Raw genomic sequence first — 20,848 nt, forward strand, 5'->3', positions numbered from 1 at the left:
GTTCGCTTACATTATAACATACTTTGGTGCATACATAATGCTCTCACTTACCATAATTGACTTTTCCGATAAGTTGGTAATTATGGCGATACGCTTGCGCATGTCGCGATTTAGATACTCCGTAGTAGTTGTAAATATTACTTCTAATAAAACCGACTGTGTCTCGCTGTAGATATAGCGACTTGATTTCCTGCCATCATAACTACCTGTAAAAATAAAAAAAACCACATATTTGTGTCTGTAGCAATCGTGATACAACATTACGTGACCTAAACCACTATAATCCATTTTGAAGTTAATTCGGTGAGACATAATTATTTAAAGTAGAGCACATTTACTTACCTTTGCTGTGCGATTTACCATCTACGTAACCGCAGACATTCTTCCAATCAAACCGACCAGCAATATCTAACACCGGTAATAAGTTCAACATAACATTGGCTGTAAAATGGGTGTTGTCAATATGTAATGCCATAGTATTCTTTATACGATACGCATGGGACGAGAAAGCGTGTAGCAATGATACACATGTGGTATGTTTTGGTTGATTTATAGTTTCGAATTCCTATACCAATTTTCGCATTTGTAAGGATATTCAAGAAAATTTTGTCAATGGATTGCCGCCCCCTTCTTTAAAATGCCGTCTGTTTACTTGCGCTACAAATGTGTTAACTCGCAGTGTTGTTATGCCAATTAACACTCCATATAACGTGAAAAGACACAGGAACTCGGACGTGTAAAGCTGTTAATGATTGAACTTGCCGGCATTCACCGAGTGATGGCGCTTCGACAAAACAATAAAAACGTCTACTGGCTGCGGCGATTTTGTTGTGTTTATTAATGAGTATACCATTTCAAAATGTGGATGGAATTATAAATCTCATCCGACGCTCTTCTCTATTTGGTGTTCTTTAATTATTGACACTTAGATAAGATACTGCTGTTTAATTCGGACAGAACACTGACGTTAAATTGAACAAAACAATCCAATAGAGAACTGCTTTTCTTTCAAAAATGCCGGCTTTCTAATATCATGGCAAATGTGTTAACTTTTGGCAAATGTGTTAACAATTGGAATGCTAATTAATAATCCGCGGGTCGTGAAAACTCACTAACTCTGTGATTGTTCTGGTTGATTATGTTTCAACTCATCAACATTTGCCGAGTGACGGCGCTTCAATAACATGTTAAAGAGCATTCAACGTCATTCCATGTAGACGTTGGGGATAAGCAAGGACATGTATGTTGATGGAATTAGGTAATTATTTTAATATTTCGGTTGATCTTACAAAGGCTCGTGTAGAACACATATTAAACACCTTGTATCGCTACAACCAGTTGGCTTTTTATACCATTGGTAGCCATTTTTTTATATTGGTTCATTCCATCAAAATGCGTGCAGAATATTTTAATCTCAGTCGACGGTCTCGGTCTTTCCTAATTATTAGTACCGATGAGAGCTACAACTGTCCAATATGTTAAGACTATTGACGACAATTTGAACAAAACATGTCCATCGTGACTTAAAAGAAGAGCCATCTCCGGTGGGATTCGAACCCACAGCCTCCGAATAACTGTTTCAACTAGAAGTCCGACGCGCTATCCGTTGCGCCACGGAGACACTGCATATCGCCTGCTTCGTATGCAAGGTATTTTTATTTTTTACATCACAACGTTTGACCAGATCACACTGTTCCTTTCGATCTTGACTCATAATTGAATACACAATATGTATTTTGTATTTATATTTTATTATAACGTATTATGTACACGAAATTAAAATGACTAACCACGAATAAATGCTTTTCTCAAACAGAATATGAAGCTTCGCAAATGACTAATGGACACAGAGTACGATCTAAATCAGAAATTCCATTAAATGACAAATCTGATGACACGTCTTTACAAGGTGTACTACATATTTCTATTTCACTTTGATAGACGTCTGCCAGGATACCACTGGAATGTGTACTGCAATTTTGTATCTTCGTATCACTACAATGCCTTGGTGTACTACTGGATTGTGGAACACCAATATATTCACTGAGGGAAGGCGTTGCTGGTAGGACATCAAGTCGAGTGTCCACTGATTTTCCTCGACTTCGCACGGACGGAAAACGCGTCGTCGATTCTTTCAACTTTTGTATTGGTGTTTGATGGTGCTTAGCATATAACACGGCATCTCTTTTCCGTTCTTGCCTCCGTTTTTGACCCCGACGATTCTGAAACCACTTCTGAAAAGTGAATAAAATAGATTATTGTATAATGAACAACAAGAAACTGTTCGCTTACATTATAACATACTTTGGTGCATACATAATGCTCTCACTTACCATAATTGACTTTTCCGATAAGTTGGTAATTATGGCGATACGCTTGCGCATGTCGCGATTTAGATACTCCGTAGTAGTTGTAAATATTACTTCTAATAAAACCGACTGTGTCACGCTGTAGATATAGCGACTTGATTTCCTGCCAACATAACTACCTGTAAAAATAAAAAAAAAAACATATTTGTGTCTGTAGCAATCGTGATACAACATTACGTGACCTAAACCACTATAATCCATTTTGAAGTTAATTCGGTGAGACATAATTATTTAAAGTAGAGCACATTTACTTACCTTTGCTGTGCGATTTACCATCTACGTAACCGCAGACATTCTTCCAATCAAACCGACCAGCAATATCTAACACCGGTAATAAGTTCAACATAACATTGGCTGTAAAATGGGTGTTGTCAATATGTAATGCCATAGTATTCTTTATACGATACGCATGAGACGAGAAAGCGTGTAGCAATGATACACATGTGGTATGTTTTGGTTGATTTATAGTTTCGAATTCCTATACCAATTTTCGCATTTGTAAGGATATTCAAGAGAACTTTGTCAATGGATTGCCGCCCCCTTCTTTAAAATGTCGTCTGTTTACTTGCGCTACAAATGTGTTAACTCGCAGTGTTGTTATGCCAATTAACACTCCATATAACGTGAAAAGACACTGGAACTCGGATGTGTAAAGCTGTTAATGATTGAACTTGCCGGCATTCACCGAGTGATGGCGCTTCGACAAAACAAAAAAACGTATACTGGCTGCGGCGATTTTGTTGTGTTTATTAATGAGTGTACCATATCAAAATGTGTATGGAATTATAAATCTCATCCGACGCTCTTCTCTATTTGGTGTTCTTTAATTATTGACACTTAGATAAGATACTGCTGTTTAATTCGGACAGAACACTGACGTTAAATTGAACAAAACAATCCAATAGAGAACTGCTTTTCTTTCAAAAATGCCGGCTTTCTAATATCATGGCAAATGTGTTAACTTTTGGCAAATGTGTTATCAATTGGAATGCAAATTAATAATCCGCGGATCGTGAAAACTCACTATCTCTGTGATTGTTCCGGTTGATTATGTTTCAACTCACCAACATTTACCGTGTGACGGTGCTTCAATAACATGTTAAAGAGCATTCAACGTCACTCCATGTAGACGTTGGGGATAAGCAAGGACATGTATGTTGATGGAATTAGGTAATTAATTTTATATTTCGGTTGATCTTACAAAGGCTCGTGTAGAACACATATTAAACACCTTGTATCGCTACAACCAGTTGGCTTTTTATACCATTGGTAGCCATTTTTTTTATATTGGTTCATTCCATCAAAATGCGTGCAGAATATTTTAATCTCAGTCGACGGTCTCGGTCTTTCCTAATTATTAGTACCGAGGAGAGCTACAACTGTCCAATATGTTAAGACTATTGACGACAATTTGAACAAAACATGTCCATCGTGACTTAAAAGAAGAGCCATCTCCGGTGGGATTCGAACCCACAGCCTCCGAATAACTGTTTCAACTAGAAGTCCGACGCGCTATCCGTTGCGCCACGGAGACACTGCATATCGCCTGCTTCGTATGCAAGGTATTTTTATTTTTTACATCACAACGTTTGACCAGATCACACTGTTCCTTTCGATCTTGACTCATAATTGAATACACAATATGTATTTTGTATTCATATTTTATTATAACGTATTATGTACACGAAATTAAAATGACTAACCACGAATAAATGCTTTTCTCAAACAGAATATGAAGCTTCGCAAATGACTAATGGACACAGAGTACGATCTAAATCAGTAATTCCATTAAATGACAAATCTGATGACACGTCTTTACAAGGTGTACTACATATTTCTATTTCACTTTGATAGACGTCTGTCAGGATACCACTGGAATGTGTACTGCAATTTTGTATCTTCGTATCACTACAATGCCTTGGTGTACTACTGGATTGTGGAACACCAATATATTCACTGAGGGAAGGCGTTGCTGGTAGGACATCAAGTCGAGTGTCCACTGATTTTCCTCGACTTCGCACGGACGGAAAACGCGTCGTCGATTCTTTCAACTTTTGTATTGGTGCTTGATGGTGCTTAGCATATAACACGGCATCTCTTTTCCGTTCTTGCCTCCGTTTTTGACCCCGACGATTCTGAAACCACTTCTGAAAAGTGAATAAAATAGATTATTGTATAATGAACAACAATAAACTGTTCGCTTACATTATAACATACTTTGGTGCATACATAATGCTCTCACTTACCATAATTGACTTTTCCGATAAGTTGGTAATTATGGCGATACGCTTGCGCATGTCGCGATTTAGATACTCCGTAGTAGTTGTAAATATTACTTCTAATAAAACCGACTGTGTCTCGCTGTAGATATAGCGACTTGATTTCCTGCCAACATAACTACCTGTAAAAATAAAAAAACCCACATATTTGTGTCTGTAGCAATTGTGATACAACATTACGTGACCTAAACCACTATAATCCATTTTGAAGTTAATTCGGTGAGACATAATTATTTAAAGTAGAGCACATTTACTTACCTTTGCTGTGCGATTTACCATCTACGTAACCGCAGACATTCTTCCAATCAAACCGACCAGCAATATCTAACACCGGTAATAAGTTCAACATAACATTGGCTGTAAAATGGGTGTTGTCAATATGTAATGCCATAGTATTCTTTATACGATACGCATGGGACAAGAAAGCGTGTAGCAATGATACACATGTGGTATGTTTTGGTTGATTTATAGTTTCGAATTCCTATACCAATTTTCGCATTTGTAAAGATATTCAAGAAAACTTTGTCAATGGATTGCCGCCCCCTTCTTTAAAATGCCGTCTGTTTACTTGCGCTACAAATGTGTTAACTCGCAGTGTTGTTATGCCAATTAACACTCCATATAACGTGAAAAGACACAGGAACTCGGATGTGTAAAGCTGTTAATGATTGAACTTGCCGGCATTCACCGAGTGATGGCGCTTCGACAAAACAATTAAAACGTCTACTGGCTGCGGCGATTTTGTTGTGTTTATTAATGAGTATACCATTTCAAAATGTGGATGGAATTATAAATCTCATCCGACGCTCTTCTCTCGTTGGTGTTCTTTAATTATTGACACATAGGTAAGATACTGCTGTTTAATTCGGACAGAACACTGACGTTAAATTGAACAAAACAATCCAATAGAGAACTGCTTTTCTTTCAAAAATGCCGGCTTTCTAATATCATGGCAAATGTGTTAACTTTTGGCAAATGTGTTAACAATTGGAATGCTAATTAATAATCCGCGGATCGTGAAAACTCACTAACACTGTGATTGTTCCGGTTGATTATGTTTCAACTCACCAACATTTACCGTGTGACGGTGCTTCAATAACATGTTAAAAAGCATTCAACGTCACTCCATGTAGACGTTGGGGATAAGCAAGGACATGTATGTTGATGGAATTTGGTAATTATTTTTATATTTCGGTTGATCTTACAAAGGCTCGTGTAGAACACATATTAAACACCTTGTATCGCTACAACCAGTTGGCTTTTTATACCATTGGTAGCCATTTTTTTATATTGGTTCATTCCATCAAAATGCGTGCAGAATATTTTAATCTCAGTCGACGGTCTCGGTCTTTCCTAATTATTAGTACCGAGGAGAGCTACAACTGTCCAATATGTTAAGACTATTGACGACAATTTGAACAAAACATGTCCATCGTGACTTAAAAGGAGAGCCATCTCCGGTGGGATTCGAACCCACAGACTCCGAATAACTGTTTCAACTAGAAGTCCGACGCGCTATCCGTTGCGCCACGGAGACACTGCATATCGCCTGCTTCGTATGCAAGGTATTTTTATTTTTTACATCACAACGTTTGACCAGATCACACTGTTCCTTTCGATCTTGACTCATAATTGAATACACAATATGTATTTTGTATTCATATTTTATTATAACGTATTATGTACACGAAAATAAAATGACTAACCACGAATAAATGCTTTTCTCAAACAGAATATGAAGCTTCGCAAATGACTAATGGACACAGAGTACGATCTAAATCAGTAATTCCATTAAATGACAAATCTGATGACACGTCTTTACAAGGTGTACTACATATTTCTATTTCACTTTGATAGACGTCTGTCAGGATACCACTGGAATGTGTACTGCAATTTTGTATCTTCGTATCACTACAATGCCTTGGTGTACTACTGGATTGTGGAACACCAATATATTCACTGAGGGAAGGTGTTGCTGGTAGGACATCAAGTCGAGTGTCCACTGATTTTCCTCGACTTCGCACGGACGGAAAACGCGTCGTCGATTCTTTCAACTTTTGTATTGGTGCTTGATGGTGCTTAGCATACAACACGGCATCTCTTTTCCGTTCTTGCCTCCGTTTTGGACCCCGACGATTCTGAAACCACTTCTGAAAAGTGAATAAAATAGATTATTGTATAATGAACAACAATAAACTGTTCGCTTACATTATAACATACTTTGGTGCATACATAATGCTCTCACTTACCATAATTGACTTTTCCGATAAGTTGGTAATTATGGCGATACGCTTGCGCATGTCGCGATTTAGATACTCCGTAGTAGTTGTAAATATTACTTCTAATAAAACCGACTGTGTCTCGCTGTAGATATAGCGACTTGATTTCCTGCCAACATAACTACCTGTAAAAATAAAAAAACCCACATATTTGTGTCTGTAGCAATCGTGATACAACATTACGTGACCTAAACCACTATAATCCATTTTGAAGTTAATTCGGTGAGACATAATTATTTAAAGTAGAGCACATTTACTTACCTTTGCTGTGCGATTTACCATCTACGTAACCGCAGACATTCTTCCAATCAAACCGACCAGCAATATCTAACACCGGTAATAAGTTCAACATAACATTGGCTGTAAAATGGGTGTTGTCAATATGTAATGCCATAGTATTCTTTATACGATACGCATGGGACGAGAAAGCGTGTAGCAATGATACACATGTGGTATGTTTTGGTTGATTTATAGTTTCGAATTCCTATACCAATTTTCGCATTTGTAAGGATATTCAAGAAAACTTTGTCAATGGATTGCCGCCCCCTTCTTTAAAATGCCGTCTGTTTACTTGCGCTACAAATGTGTTAACTCGCAGTGTTGTTATGCCAATTAACACTCCATATAACGTGAAAAGACACAGGAACTCGGATGTGTAAAGCTGTTAATGATTGAACTTGCCGGCATTCACCGAGTGATGGCGCTTCGACAAAACAATAAAAACGTCTACTGGCTGCGGCGATTTTGTTGTGTTTATTAATGAGTATACCATTTCAAAATGTGGATGGAATTATAAATCTCATCCGACGCTCTTCTCTCGTTGGTGTTCTTTAATTATTGACACATAGGTAAGATACTGCTGTTTAATTCGGACAGAACACTGACGTTAAATTGAACAAAACAATCCAATAGAGAACTGCTTTTTTTCAAAAATGCCGGCTTTCTAATATCATGGCAAATGTGTTAACTTTTGGCAAATGTGTTAACAATTGGAATGCTAATTAATAATCCGCGGATCGTGAAAACTCACTAACACTGTGATTGTTCCGGTTGATTATGTTTCAACTCACCAACATTTACCGTGTGACGGTGCTTCAATAACATGTTAAAAAGCATTCAACGTCACTCCATGTAGACGTTGGGGATAAGCAAGGACATGTATGTTGATGGAATTAGGTAATTATTTTTATATTTCGGTTGATCTTACAAAGGCTCGTGTAGAACACATATTAAACACCTTGTATCGCTACAACCAGTTCGCTTTTTATACCATTGGTAGCCATTTTTTTATATTGGTTCATTCCATCAAAATGCGTGCAGAATATTTTAATCTTAGTCGACGGTCTCGGTCTTTCCTAATTATTAGTACCGAGGAGAGCTACAACTGTCCAATATGTTAAGACTATTGACGACAATTTGAACAAAACATGTCCATCGTGACTTAAAAGAAGAGCCATCTCCGGTGGGATTCGAACCCACAGCCTCCGAATAACTGTTTCAACTAGAAGTCCGACGCGCTACCCGTTGCGCCACGGAGACACTGCATATCGCCTGCTTCGTATGCAAGGTATTTTTATTTTTTACATCACAACGTTTGACCAGATCACACTGTTCCTTTCGATCTTGACTCATAATTGAATACACAATATGTATTTTGTATTTATATTTTATTATAACGTATTATGTACACGAAATTAAAATGACTAACCACGAATAAATGCTTTTCTCAAACAGAATATGAAGCTTCGCAAATGACTAATGGACACAGAGTACGATCTAAATCAGTAATTCCATTAAATGACAAATCTGATGACACGTCTTTACAAGGTGTACTACATATTTCTATTTCACTTTGATAGACGTCTGCCAGGATACCACTGGAATGTGTACTGCAATTTTGTATCTGCGTATCACTACAATGCCTTGGTGTACTACTGGATTGTGGAACACCAATATATTCACTGAGGGAAGGCGTTGCTGGTAGGACATCAAGTCGAGTGTCCACTGATTTTCCTCGACTTCGCACGGACGGAAAACGCGTCGTCGATTCTTTCAACTTTTGTATTGGTGCTTGATGGTGCTTAGCATATAACACGGCATCTCTTTTCCGTTCTTGCCTCCGTTTTTGACCCCGACGATTCTGAAACCACTTCTGAAAAGTGAATAAAATAGATTATTGTATAATGAACAACAAGAAACTGTTCGCTTACATTATAACATACTTTGGTGCATACATAATGCTCTCACTTACCATAATTGACTTTTCCGATAAGTTGGTAATTATGGCGATACGCTTGCGCATGTCGCGATTTAGATACTCCGTAGTAGTTGTAAATATTACTTCTAATGAAACCGACTGTGTCTCGCTGTAGATATAGCGACTTGATTTCCTGCCAACATAACTACTTGTAAAGATAAAAAAAACCCACATATTTGTGTCTGTAGCAATCGTGATACAACATTACGTGACCTAAACCACTATAATCCATTTTGAAGTTAATTCGGTGAGACATAATTATTTGAAGTAGAGCACATTTACTTACCTTTGCTGTGCGATTTACCATCTACGTAACCGTAGACATTCTTCCAATCAAACCGACCAGCAATATCTAACACCGGTAATAAGTTCAACATAACATTGGCTGTAAAATGGGTGTTGTCAATATGTAATGCCATAGTATTCTTTATACGATACGCATGGGACGAGAAAGCGTGTAGCAATGATACACATGTGGTATGTTTTGGTTGCTTTATAGTTTCGAATTCCTATACCAATTTTCGCATTTGTAAGGATATTCAAGAAAACTTTGTCAATGGATTGCCGCCCCCTTCTGTAAAATGCCGTCTGTTTACTTGCGCTACAAATGTGTTTACTGGCAGTGTTGTTATGCCAATTAACACTCCATATAACGTGAAAAGACTCAGGAACTCGGATGTGTAAAGCTGTTAATGATTGAACTTGCCGGCATTCACCGAGTGATGGCGCTTCGACAAAACAATAAAAACGTCTACTGGCTGCGGCGATTTTGTTGTGTTTATTAATGAGTGTTCCATTTCAAAATGTGTATGGAATTATAAATCTCATCCGACGCTCTTCTCTATTTGGTGTTCTTTAAGTATTGACACTTAGGTAAGATACTGCTGTTTAATTCGGACAGAAGACTGACGTTAAATTGAACAAAACAAGCCAATAGAGAACTGCTTTTCTTTCAAAAATGCCGGCTTTCTAATATCGTGGCAAATGTGTTAACTATTGGCAAATGTGTTAACAATTGGAATGCTAATTAATAATCCGCGGGTCGTGAAAACTCACTAACTCTGTGATTGTTCTGGTTGATTATGTTTCAACTCACCAACATTTGTCGAGTGACGGTGCTTCAATAACATGTTAAAGAGCATTCAACATCATTCCATGTAGACGTTGGGGATAAGCAAGGACATGTATGTTGATGGAATTAGGTAATTATTTTTATATTTCGGTTGATCTTACAAAGGCTCGTGTAGAACACGTATCAAACACCTAGTATCGCTACAATCAGTTGGCTTTTTATACCATTAGTAGCCATTTTTGTATTTGGTTCATTACATCAAAATCCGTGTAGAATATTTTAATCTCAGTCGACGGTCTCGGTCTTTCTAATTATTAGCACCGAGGAGAGCTACAACTGTCCAATATGTTAAGACCATTGAGGACAATTTGAACAAAACATGTCCATCGTGACTTAAAAGAAGAGCCATCTCCGGTGGGATTCGAACCCACAGCCTCCGAATAACTGTTTCAACTAGAAGTCCGACGCGCTATCCGTTGCGCCACGGAGACACTGCATATCGCCTGCTTCGTATGCAAGGTATTTTTATTTTTTACATCACAACGTTTGACCAGATCACACTGTTCCTTTCGATCTTGACTCATAATTGAATACACAATATGTATTTTTTATTTATATTTTATTATAACGTATTATGTACACGAAATTAAAATGACTAACCACGAATAAATGCTTTTCTCAAACAGAATATGAAGCTTCGCAAATGACTAATGGACACAGAGTACGATCTAAATCAGTAATTCCATTAAATGACAAATCTGATGACACGTCTTTACAAGGTGTACTACATGTTTCTATTTCACTTTGATAGACGTCTGTCAGGATACCACTGGAATGTGTACTGCAATTTTGTATCTTCGTATCACTACAATGCCTTGGTGTACTACTGGATTGTGGAACACCAATATATTCACTGAGGGAAGGCGTTGCTGGTAGGACATCAAGTCGAGTGTCCACTGATTTTCCTCGACTTCGCACGGACGGAAAACGCGTCGTCGATTCTTTCAACTTTTGTATTGGTGCTTGATGGTGCTTAGCATATAACACGGCATCTCTTTTCCGTTCTTGCCTCCGTTTTTGACCCCGACGATTCTGAAACCACTTCTGAAAAGTGAATAAAATAGATTATTGTATAATGAACAACAAGAAACAGTTCGCTTACATTATAACATACTTTGGTGCATACATAATGCTCTCACTTACCATAATTGACTTTTCCGATAAGTTGGTAATTATGGCGATACGCTTGCGCATGTCGCGATTTAGATACTCCGTAGTAGTTGTAAATATTACTTCTAATAAAACCGACTGTGTCTCGCTGTAGATATAGCGACTTGATTTCCTGCCAACATAACTACCTGTAAAAATAAAAAAACCCACATATTTGTGTCTGTAGCAATCGTGATACAACATTACGTGACCTAAACCACTATAATCCATTTTGAAGTTAATTCGGTGAGACATAATTATTTAAAGTAGAGCACATTTACTTACCTTTGCTGTGCGATTCACCATCTACGTAACCGCAGACATTCTTCCAATCAAACCGACCAGCAATATCTAACACCGGTAATAAGTTCAACATAACATTGGCTGTAAAATGGGTGTTGTCAATATGTAATGCCATAGTATTCTTTATACGATACGCATGGGACGAGAAAGCGTGTAGCAATGATACACATGTGGTATGTTTTGGTTGATTTATAGTTTCGAATTCCTATACCAATTTTCGCATTTGTAAGGATATTCAAGAAAACTTTGTCAATGGATTGCCGCCCCCTTCTTTAAAATGCCGTCTGTTTACTTGCGCTACAAATGTGTTAACTCGCAGTGTTGTTATGCCAATTAACACTCCATATAACGTGAAAAGACACAGGAACTCGGATGTGTAAAGCTGTTAATGATTGAACTTGCCGGCATTCACCGAGTGATGGCGCTTCGACAAAACAATAAAAACGTCTACTGGCTGCGGCGATTTTGTTGTGTTTATTAATGAGTATACCATTTCAAAATGTGGATGGAATTATAAATCTCATCCGACGCTCTTCTCTCGTTGGTGTTCTTTAATTATTGACACATAGGTAAGATACTGCTGTTTAATTCGGACAGAACACTGACGTTAAATTGAACAAAACAATCCAATAGAGAACTGCTTTTTTTCAAAAATGCCGGCTTTCTAATATCATGGCAAATGTGTTAACTTTTGGCAAATGTGTTAACAATTGGAATGCTAATTAATAATCCGCGGATCGTGAAAACTCACTAACACTGTGATTGTTCCGGTTGATTATGTTTCAACTCACCAACATTTACCGTGTGACGGTGCTTCAATAACATGTTAAAAAGCATTCAACGTCACTCCATGTAGACGTTGGGGATAAGCAAGGACATGTATGTTGATGGAATTAGGTAATTATTTTCGATATTTCGGTTGATCTTACAAAGGCTCGTGTAGAACACATATTAAACACCTTGTATCGCTACAACCAGTTCGCTTTTTATACCATTGGTAGCCATTTTTTTATATTGGTTCATTCCATCAAAATGCGTGTAGAATATTTTAATCTCAGTCGACGGTCTCGGTCTTTCCTAATTATTAGTACCGAGGAGAGCTACAACTGTCCAATATGTTAAGACTATTGACGACAATTTGAACAAAACATGTCCATCGTGACTTAAAAGGAGAGCCATCTCCGGTGGGATTCGAACCCACAGCCTCCGAATAACTGTTTCAACTAGAAGTCCGACGCGCTACCCGTTGCGCCACGGAGACACTGCATATCGCCAGCTTCGTATGCAAGGTATTTTTATTTTTTACATCACAACGTTTGACCAGATCACACTGTTCCTTTCGATCTTGACTCATAATTGAATACACAATATGTATTTTGTATTTATATTTTATTATAACGTATTATGTACACGAAATTAAAATGACTAACCACGAATAAATGCTTTTCTCAAACAGAATATGAAGCTTCGCAAATGACTAATGGACACAGAGTACGATCTAAATCAGTAATTCCATTAAATGACAAATCTGATGACACGTCTTTACAAGGTGTACTACATATTTCTATTTCACTTTGATAGACGTCTGCCAGGATACCACTGGAATGTGTACTGCAATTTTGTATCTGCGTATCACTACAATGCCTTGGTGTACTACTGGATTGTGGAACACCAATATATTCACTGAGGGAAGGCGTTGCTGGTAGGACATCAAGTCGAGTGTCCACTGATTTTCCTCGACTTCGCACGGACGGAAAACGCGTCGTCGATTCTTTCAACTTTTGTATTGGTGCTTGATGGTGCTTAGCATATAACACGGCATCTCTTTTCCGTTCTTGCCTCCGTTTTTGACCCCGACGATTCTGAAACCACTTCTGAAAAGTGAATAAAATAGATTATTGTATAATGAACAACAAGAAACTGTTCGCTTACATTATAACATACTTTGGTGCACACATAATGCTCTCACTTACCATAATTGACTTTTCCGATAAGTTGGTAATTATGGCGATACGCTTGCGCATGTCGCGATTTAGATACTCCGTAGTAGTTGTAAATATTACTTCTAATAAAACCGACTGTGTCACGCTGTAGATATAGCGACTTGATTTCCTGCCAACATAACTACCTGTAAAAATAAAAAAAAAAATATTTGTGTCTGTAGCAATCGTGATACAACATTACGTGACCTAAACCACTATAATCCATTTTGAAGTTAATTCGGTGAGACATAATTATTTAAAGTAGAGCACATTTACTTACCTTTGCTGTGCGATTTACCATCTACGTAACCGCAGACATTCTTCCAATCAAACCGACCAGCAATATCTAACACCGGTAATAAGTTCAACTTAACATTGGCTGTAAAATGGGTGTTGTCAATATGTAATGCCATAGTATTCTTTATACGATACGCATGGGACGAGAAAGCGTGTAGCAATGATACACATGTGGTATGTTTTGGTTGATTTATAGTTTCGAATTCCTATACCAATTTTCGCATTTGTAAGGATATTCAAGAAAACTTTGTCAATGGATTACCGCCCCCTACTGTAAAATGCCGGCTGTTTACTTGTGCTACAAATGTGTTAACTCGCAGTGTTGTTATGCCAATTAACACTCCATATAACGTGAAAAGACACTGGCACTCGGATGTGTAAAGCTGTTAATGATTGAACTTGCCGGCATTCACCGAGTGATGGCGCTTCGACAAAACAAAATAACGTATACTGGCTGCGGCGATTTTGTTGTGTTTATTAATGAGTATACCATTTCAAAATGTGTATGGAATTATAAATCTCATCCGACGCTCTTCTCTATTTGGTGTTCTTTAATTATTGACACTTAGATAAAATACTGCTGTTTAATTCGGACAGAACACTGACGTTAAATTGAACAAAACAATCCAATAGAGAACTGCTTTTCTTTCAAAAATGCCGGCTTTCTAATATCATGGCAAATGTGTTAACTTTTGGCAAATGTGTTAACAATTTGAATGCTAATTAATAATCCGCGGATCGTGAAATCTCACTAACTCTGTGATTGTTCTGGTTGATTATGTTTCAACTCATCAACATTTGCCGAGTGACGGCGCTTCAATAACATGTTAAAGAGCATTCAACGTCATTCCATGTAGACGTTGGGGATAGGCAAGGACATGTATGTTGATGGAATTAGGTAATAATTTTATATTTCGGTTGATCTTACAAAGGCTCCTGTAGAACATATATCAAACACCTAGTATCGCTACAACCAGTTGGCTTTTTTATACCATTAGTAGCCATTTTTGTATTTGCTTCATTACATCAAAATGCGTGCAGAATATTTTAATCTCAGTCGACGGTCTCGGTCTTTCCTAATTATTAGTACCGAGGAGAGCTACAACTGTCCAATATGTTAAGACTATTGACGACAATTTGAACAAAACATGTCCATCGTGACTTAAAAGAAGAGCCATCTGCATATCGCCAGCTTCGTATGCAAGGTATTTTTATTTTTTACATCACAACGTTTGACCAGATCACACTGTTCCTTTCGATCTTGACTCATAATTGAATACACAATATGTATTTTTTATTTATATTTTATTATAACGTATTATGTACACGAAATTAAAATGACTAACCACGAATAAATGCTTTTCTCAAACAGAATATGAAGCTTCGCAAATGACTAATGGACACAGAGTACGATCTAAATCAGTAATTCCATTAAATGACAAATCTGATGACACGTCTTTACAAGGTGTACTACATATTTCTATTTCACTTTGATAGACGTCTGTCAGGATACCACTGGAATGTGTACTGCAATTTTGTATCTTCGTATCACTACAATGCCTTGGTGTACTACTGGATTGTGGAACACCAATATATTCACTGAGGGAAGGCGTTGCTGGTAGGACATCAAGTCGAGTGTCCACTGATTTTCCTCGACTTCGCACGGACGGAAAACGCGTCGTCGATTCTTTCAACTTTTGTATTGGTGCTTGATGGTGCTTAGCATATAACACGGCATCTCTTTTCCGTTCTTGCCTCCGTTTTTGACCCCGACGATTCTGAAACCACTTCTGAAAAGTGAATAAAATAGATTATTGTATAATGAACAACAAGAAACTGTTCGCTTACATTATAACATACTTTGGTGCATACATAATGCTCTCACTTACCATAATTGACTTTTCCGATAAGTTGGTAATTATGGCGATACGCTTGCGCATGTCGCGATTTAGATACTCCGTAGTAGTTGTAAATATTACTTCTAATAAGACCGACTGTGTCTCGCTGTAGATATAGCGACTTGATTTCCTGCCAACATAACTACCTGTAAAGATAAAAAAACACATATTTGTGTCTGTAGCAATCGTGATACAACATTACGTGACCTAAACCACTATAATCCATTTTGAAGTTAATTCGGTGAGACATAATTATTTAAAGTAGAGCACATTTACTTACCTTTGCTGTGCGATTTACCATCTACGTAACCGCAGACATTCTTCCAATCAAACCGACCAGCAATATCTAACACCGGTAATAAGTTCAACATAACATTGGCTGTAAAATGGGTGTTGTCAATATGTAATGCCATAGTATTCTTTATACGATACGCATGGGACGAGAAAGCGTGTAGCAATGATACACATGTGGTATGTTTTGGTTGATTTATAGTTTCGAATTCCTATACCAATTTTCGCATTTGTAAGGATATTCAAGAAAACTTTGTCAATGGATTGCCGCCCCCTTCTGTAAAATGCCGGCTGTTTACTTGTGCTACAAATGTGTTAACTCGCAGTGTTGTTATGCCAATTAACACTCCATATAACGTGAAAAGACACTGGCACTCGGATGTGTAAAGCTGTTAATGATTGAACTTGCCGGCATTCACCGAGTGATGGCGCTTCGACAAAACAAAAAAACGTATACTGGCTGCGGCGATTTTGTTGTGTTTATTAATGGGTATACCATTTCAAAATGTGTATGGAATTATAAATCTCATCCGACGCTCTTCTCTATTTGGTGTTCTTTAATTATTGACACTTAGATAAAATACTGCTGTTTAATTCGGACAGAACACTGACGTTAAATTGAACAAAACAATCCAATAGAGAACTGCTTTTCTTTCAAAAATGCCGGCTTTCTAATATCATGGCAAATGTGTTAACTTTTGGCAAATGTGTTAACAATTTGAATGCTAATTAATAATCCGCTGATCGTGAAAACTCACTAACACTGTGATTGTTCCGGCTGATTATGTTTCAACTCACCAACATTTAGCGTGTGACGGTGTTTCAATAACATGTTAAAGAGCATTCAACGTCATTCCATGTAGACGTTGGGGATAAGCAAGGACATGTATGTTGATGGAATTAGGTAATTATTTTTATATTTCGGTTGATCTTACAAAGGCTCGTGTACAACACATATCAAACACCTAGTATCGCTACAATCAGTTGGCTTTTTATACCATTAGTAACCATTTTTGTATTTGGTTCATTACATCAAAATCCGTGTAGAATATTTTAATCTCAGTCGACGGTCTCGGTCTTTCTAATTATTAGCACCGAGGAGAGCTATAACTGTCCAATATGTTAAGACCATTGACGAGGATTTTAACAAAACAAATCCATCGTGACTTAAAAGAAGAAGCATCTTGGGTGGGATTCGAACCAACAGCCTCCGAATAACTTTTTCAACTAGAAGTCCGACACGCTATCCGTTGCGCCATGGAGACACAGCATACCGCCTACTTCATATGCAAGATATTTTTATTTGTTACATCACAACACCAAACACCTTGTATCGCTACAACCAGTTGGCTTTTTATACCATTGGAAGCCATTTTTTTATATTGGTTCATTCCATCAAAATGCGTGCAGAATATTTTAATCTCAGTCGAAGGTCTCGGTCTTTCCTAATTATTAGTACCGAGGAGAGCTACAACTGTCCAATATGTTAAGACTATTGACGACAATTTGAACAAAACATGTCCATCGTGACTTAAAAGAAGAGCCATCTCCGGTGGGATTCGAAACCACAGCCTCAGAATAACTGTTTCAACTAGAAGTCCGACGCGCTATCCGTTGCGCCACGGAGACACTGCATATCGCCAGCTTCGTATGCAAGGTATTTTTATTTTTTACATCACAACGTTTGACCAGATCACACTGTTCCTTTCGATCTTGACTCATAATTGAATACACAATATGTATTTTTTATTTATATTTTATTATAACGTATTATGTACACGAAATTAAAATGACTAACCACGAATAAATGCTTTTCTCAAACAGAATATGAAGCTTCGCAAATGACTAATGGACACAGAGTACGATCTAAATCAGTAATTCCATTAAATGACAAATCTGATGACACGTCTTTACAAGGTGTACTACATATTTCTATTTCACTTTGATAGACGTCTGTCAGGATACCACTGGAATGTGTACTGCAATTTTGTATCTTCGTATCACTACAATGCCTTGGTGTACTACTGGATTGTGGAACACCAATATATTCACTGAGGGAAGGCGTTGCTGGTAGGACATCAAGTCGAGTGTCCACTGATTTTCCTCGACTTCGCACGGACGGAAAACGCGTCGTCGATTCTTTCAACTTTTGTATTGGTGCTTGATGGTGCTTAGCATATAACACGGCATCTCTTTTCCGTTCTTGCCTCCGTTTTGGACCCCGACGATTCTGAAACCACTTCTGAAAAGTGAATAAAATAGATTATTGTATAATGAACAACAAGAAACTGTTCGCTTACATTATAACATACTTTGGTGCACACATAATGCTCTCACTTACCATAATTGACTTTTCCGATAAGTTGGTAATTATGGCGATACGCTTGCGCATGTCGCGATTTAGATACTCCGTAGTAGTTGTAAATATTACTTCTAATAAAACCGACTGTGTCTCGCTGTAGATATAGCGACTTGATTTCCTGCCAACATAACTACCTGTAAAAATAAAAAAAACACATATTTGTGTCTGTAGCAATCGTGATACAACATTACGTGACCTAAACCACTATAATCCATTTTGAAGTTAATTCAGTGAGACATAATTATTTAAAGTAGAGCACATTTACTTACCTTTGCTGTGCGATTTACCATCTACGTAACCGCAGACATTCTTCCAATCAAACCGACCAGCAATATCTAACACCGGTAATAAGTTCAACATAACATTGGCTGTAAAATGGGTGTTGTCAATATGTAATGCCATAGTATTCTTTATACGATACGCATGGGACGAGAAAGCGTATAGCAATGATACACATGTGGTATGTTTTGGTTGATTTATAGTTTCGAATTCCTATACCAATTTTCGCATTTGTAAGGATATTCAAGAAAACTTTGTCAATGGATTGCCGCCCCCTTCTGTAAAATGCCGTCTGTTTACTTGCGCTACAAATGTGTTAACTCGCAGTGTTGTTATGCCAATTAACACTCCATATAACGTGAAAAGACACAGGAACTCGGATGTGTAAAGCTGTTAATGATTGAACTTGCCGGCATTCACCGAGTGATGGCGCTTCGACAAAACAAAAAAAACGTCTACTGGCTGCGGCGATTTTGTTGTGTTTATTAATGAGTATACCATTTCAAAATGTGTATGGAATTATAAATCTCATCCGACGCTCTTCTCTTGTTGGTGTTCTTTAATTATTGACACATAGGTAAGATACTGCTGTTTAATTCGGACAGAACACTGACGTTAAATTGAACAAGACTCCAATAGAGAACTGCTTTTCTTTCAAAAATGCCGGCTTTCTAATATCATGGCAAATGTGTTAACTTTTGGCAAATGTGTTAACAATTTGAATGCTAATTAATAATCCGCGGATCGTGAAAACTCACTAACTCTGTGATTGTTCCGGTTGATTATGTTTCAACTCACCAACATTTACCGAGTGACGGTGCTTCAACAACATGTTAAAGAGCATTCAACGTCATTCCATGTAGACGTTGGGGATAAGCAAGGACATGTATGTTGATGGAATTAGGTAATTATTTTTATATTTCGGTTGATCTTACAAAGGCTCGTGTAGAACACGTATCAAACACCTAGTATCGCTACAATCAGTTGGCTTTTTATACCATTAGTAGCCATTTTTGTATTTGGTTCATTACATCAAAATCCGTGTAGAATATTTTAATCTCAGTCGACGGTCTCGGTCTTTCTAATTATTAGCACCGAGGAGAGCTATAACTGTCCAATATGTTAAGACCATTGACGACGATTTTAACAAAACAAATCCATCGCGACTTAAAAGAAGAAGCATCTCCGGTGGGATTCGAACCCATAGCCTCCGAATAACTTTTTCAACTAGAAGTCGACGCGCTATCCGTTGCGCCATGGAGACACAGCATACCGCCTGCTTCATATGCAAGATATTTTTATTTGTTACATCACAACACCAAACACCTTGTATCGCTACAACCAGTTGGCTTTTTATACCATTGGAAGCCATTTTTTTATATTGGTTCATTCCATCAAAATGCGTGCAGAATATTTTAATCTCAGTCGAAGGTCTCGGTCTTTCCTAATTATTAGTACCGAGGAGAGCTACAACTGTCCAATATGTTAAGACTATTGACGACAATTTGAACAAAACATGTCCATCGTGACTTAAAAGAAGAGCCATCTCCGGTGGGATTCGAACCCACAGCCTCCGAATAACTGTTTCAACTAGAAGTCCGACGCGCTATCCGTTGCGCCACGGAGACACTGCATATCGCCAGCTTCGTATGCAAGGTATTTTTATTTTTTACATCACAACGTTTGACCAGATCACACTGTTCCTTTCGATCTTGACTCATAATTGAATACACAGTATGTATTTTTTATTTATATTTTATTATAACGTATTATGTACACGAAATTAAAATGACTATCCACGAATAAATGCTTTTCTCAAACAGAATATGAAGCTTCGCAAATGACTAATGGACACAGAGTACGATCTAAATCAGTAATTCCATTAAATGACAAATCTGATGACACGTCTTTACAAGGTGTACTACATATTTCTATTTCACTTTGATAGACGTCTGTCAGGATACCACTGGA

At 37.6% G+C, this 20,848-nt stretch overlaps 7 non-coding genes across 7 annotated transcripts; all 7 read right to left on the reverse strand.

The window, feature by feature from the left end:
* Positions 1-1,536: 1,536 nt before the first annotated feature.
* On the reverse strand, positions 1,537-1,621 carry TRNAR-UCU (transfer RNA arginine (anticodon UCU)). The gene is given in 2 exon segments: positions 1,537-1,572; positions 1,585-1,621. It is a non-coding gene; the product is annotated as a tRNA-Arg (tRNA).
* Positions 1,622-3,818: 2,197 nt separating this feature from the next.
* On the reverse strand, positions 3,819-3,903 carry TRNAR-UCU (transfer RNA arginine (anticodon UCU)). The gene is given in 2 exon segments: positions 3,819-3,854; positions 3,867-3,903. It is a non-coding gene; the product is annotated as a tRNA-Arg (tRNA).
* Positions 3,904-6,100: 2,197 nt separating this feature from the next.
* TRNAR-UCU (transfer RNA arginine (anticodon UCU)) lies at positions 6,101-6,185 on the reverse strand. The gene is given in 2 exon segments: positions 6,101-6,136; positions 6,149-6,185. It is a non-coding gene; the product is annotated as a tRNA-Arg (tRNA).
* A 2,196-nt stretch (positions 6,186-8,381) lies between these two features.
* TRNAR-UCU (transfer RNA arginine (anticodon UCU)) lies at positions 8,382-8,466 on the reverse strand. The gene is given in 2 exon segments: positions 8,382-8,417; positions 8,430-8,466. It is a non-coding gene; the product is annotated as a tRNA-Arg (tRNA).
* Positions 8,467-10,662: 2,196 nt separating this feature from the next.
* TRNAR-UCU (transfer RNA arginine (anticodon UCU)) lies at positions 10,663-10,747 on the reverse strand. Its single transcript is given in 2 exon segments — positions 10,663-10,698; positions 10,711-10,747. It is a non-coding gene; the product is annotated as a tRNA-Arg (tRNA).
* A 2,197-nt stretch (positions 10,748-12,944) lies between these two features.
* Positions 12,945-13,029, reverse strand: TRNAR-UCU (transfer RNA arginine (anticodon UCU)). Its single transcript is given in 2 exon segments — positions 12,945-12,980; positions 12,993-13,029. It is a non-coding gene; the product is annotated as a tRNA-Arg (tRNA).
* A 7,391-nt stretch (positions 13,030-20,420) lies between these two features.
* On the reverse strand, positions 20,421-20,505 carry TRNAR-UCU (transfer RNA arginine (anticodon UCU)). The gene is given in 2 exon segments: positions 20,421-20,456; positions 20,469-20,505. It is a non-coding gene; the product is annotated as a tRNA-Arg (tRNA).
* Positions 20,506-20,848: the final 343 nt, after the last annotated feature.

The sequence above is a fragment of the Saccoglossus kowalevskii genome, chromosome 13, assembly GCF_978046115.1.
Source record: "Saccoglossus kowalevskii chromosome 13, keSacKowa6.1, whole genome shotgun sequence".
In the NCBI taxonomy this organism is placed as follows: domain Eukaryota; kingdom Metazoa; phylum Hemichordata; class Enteropneusta; family Harrimaniidae; genus Saccoglossus; species Saccoglossus kowalevskii.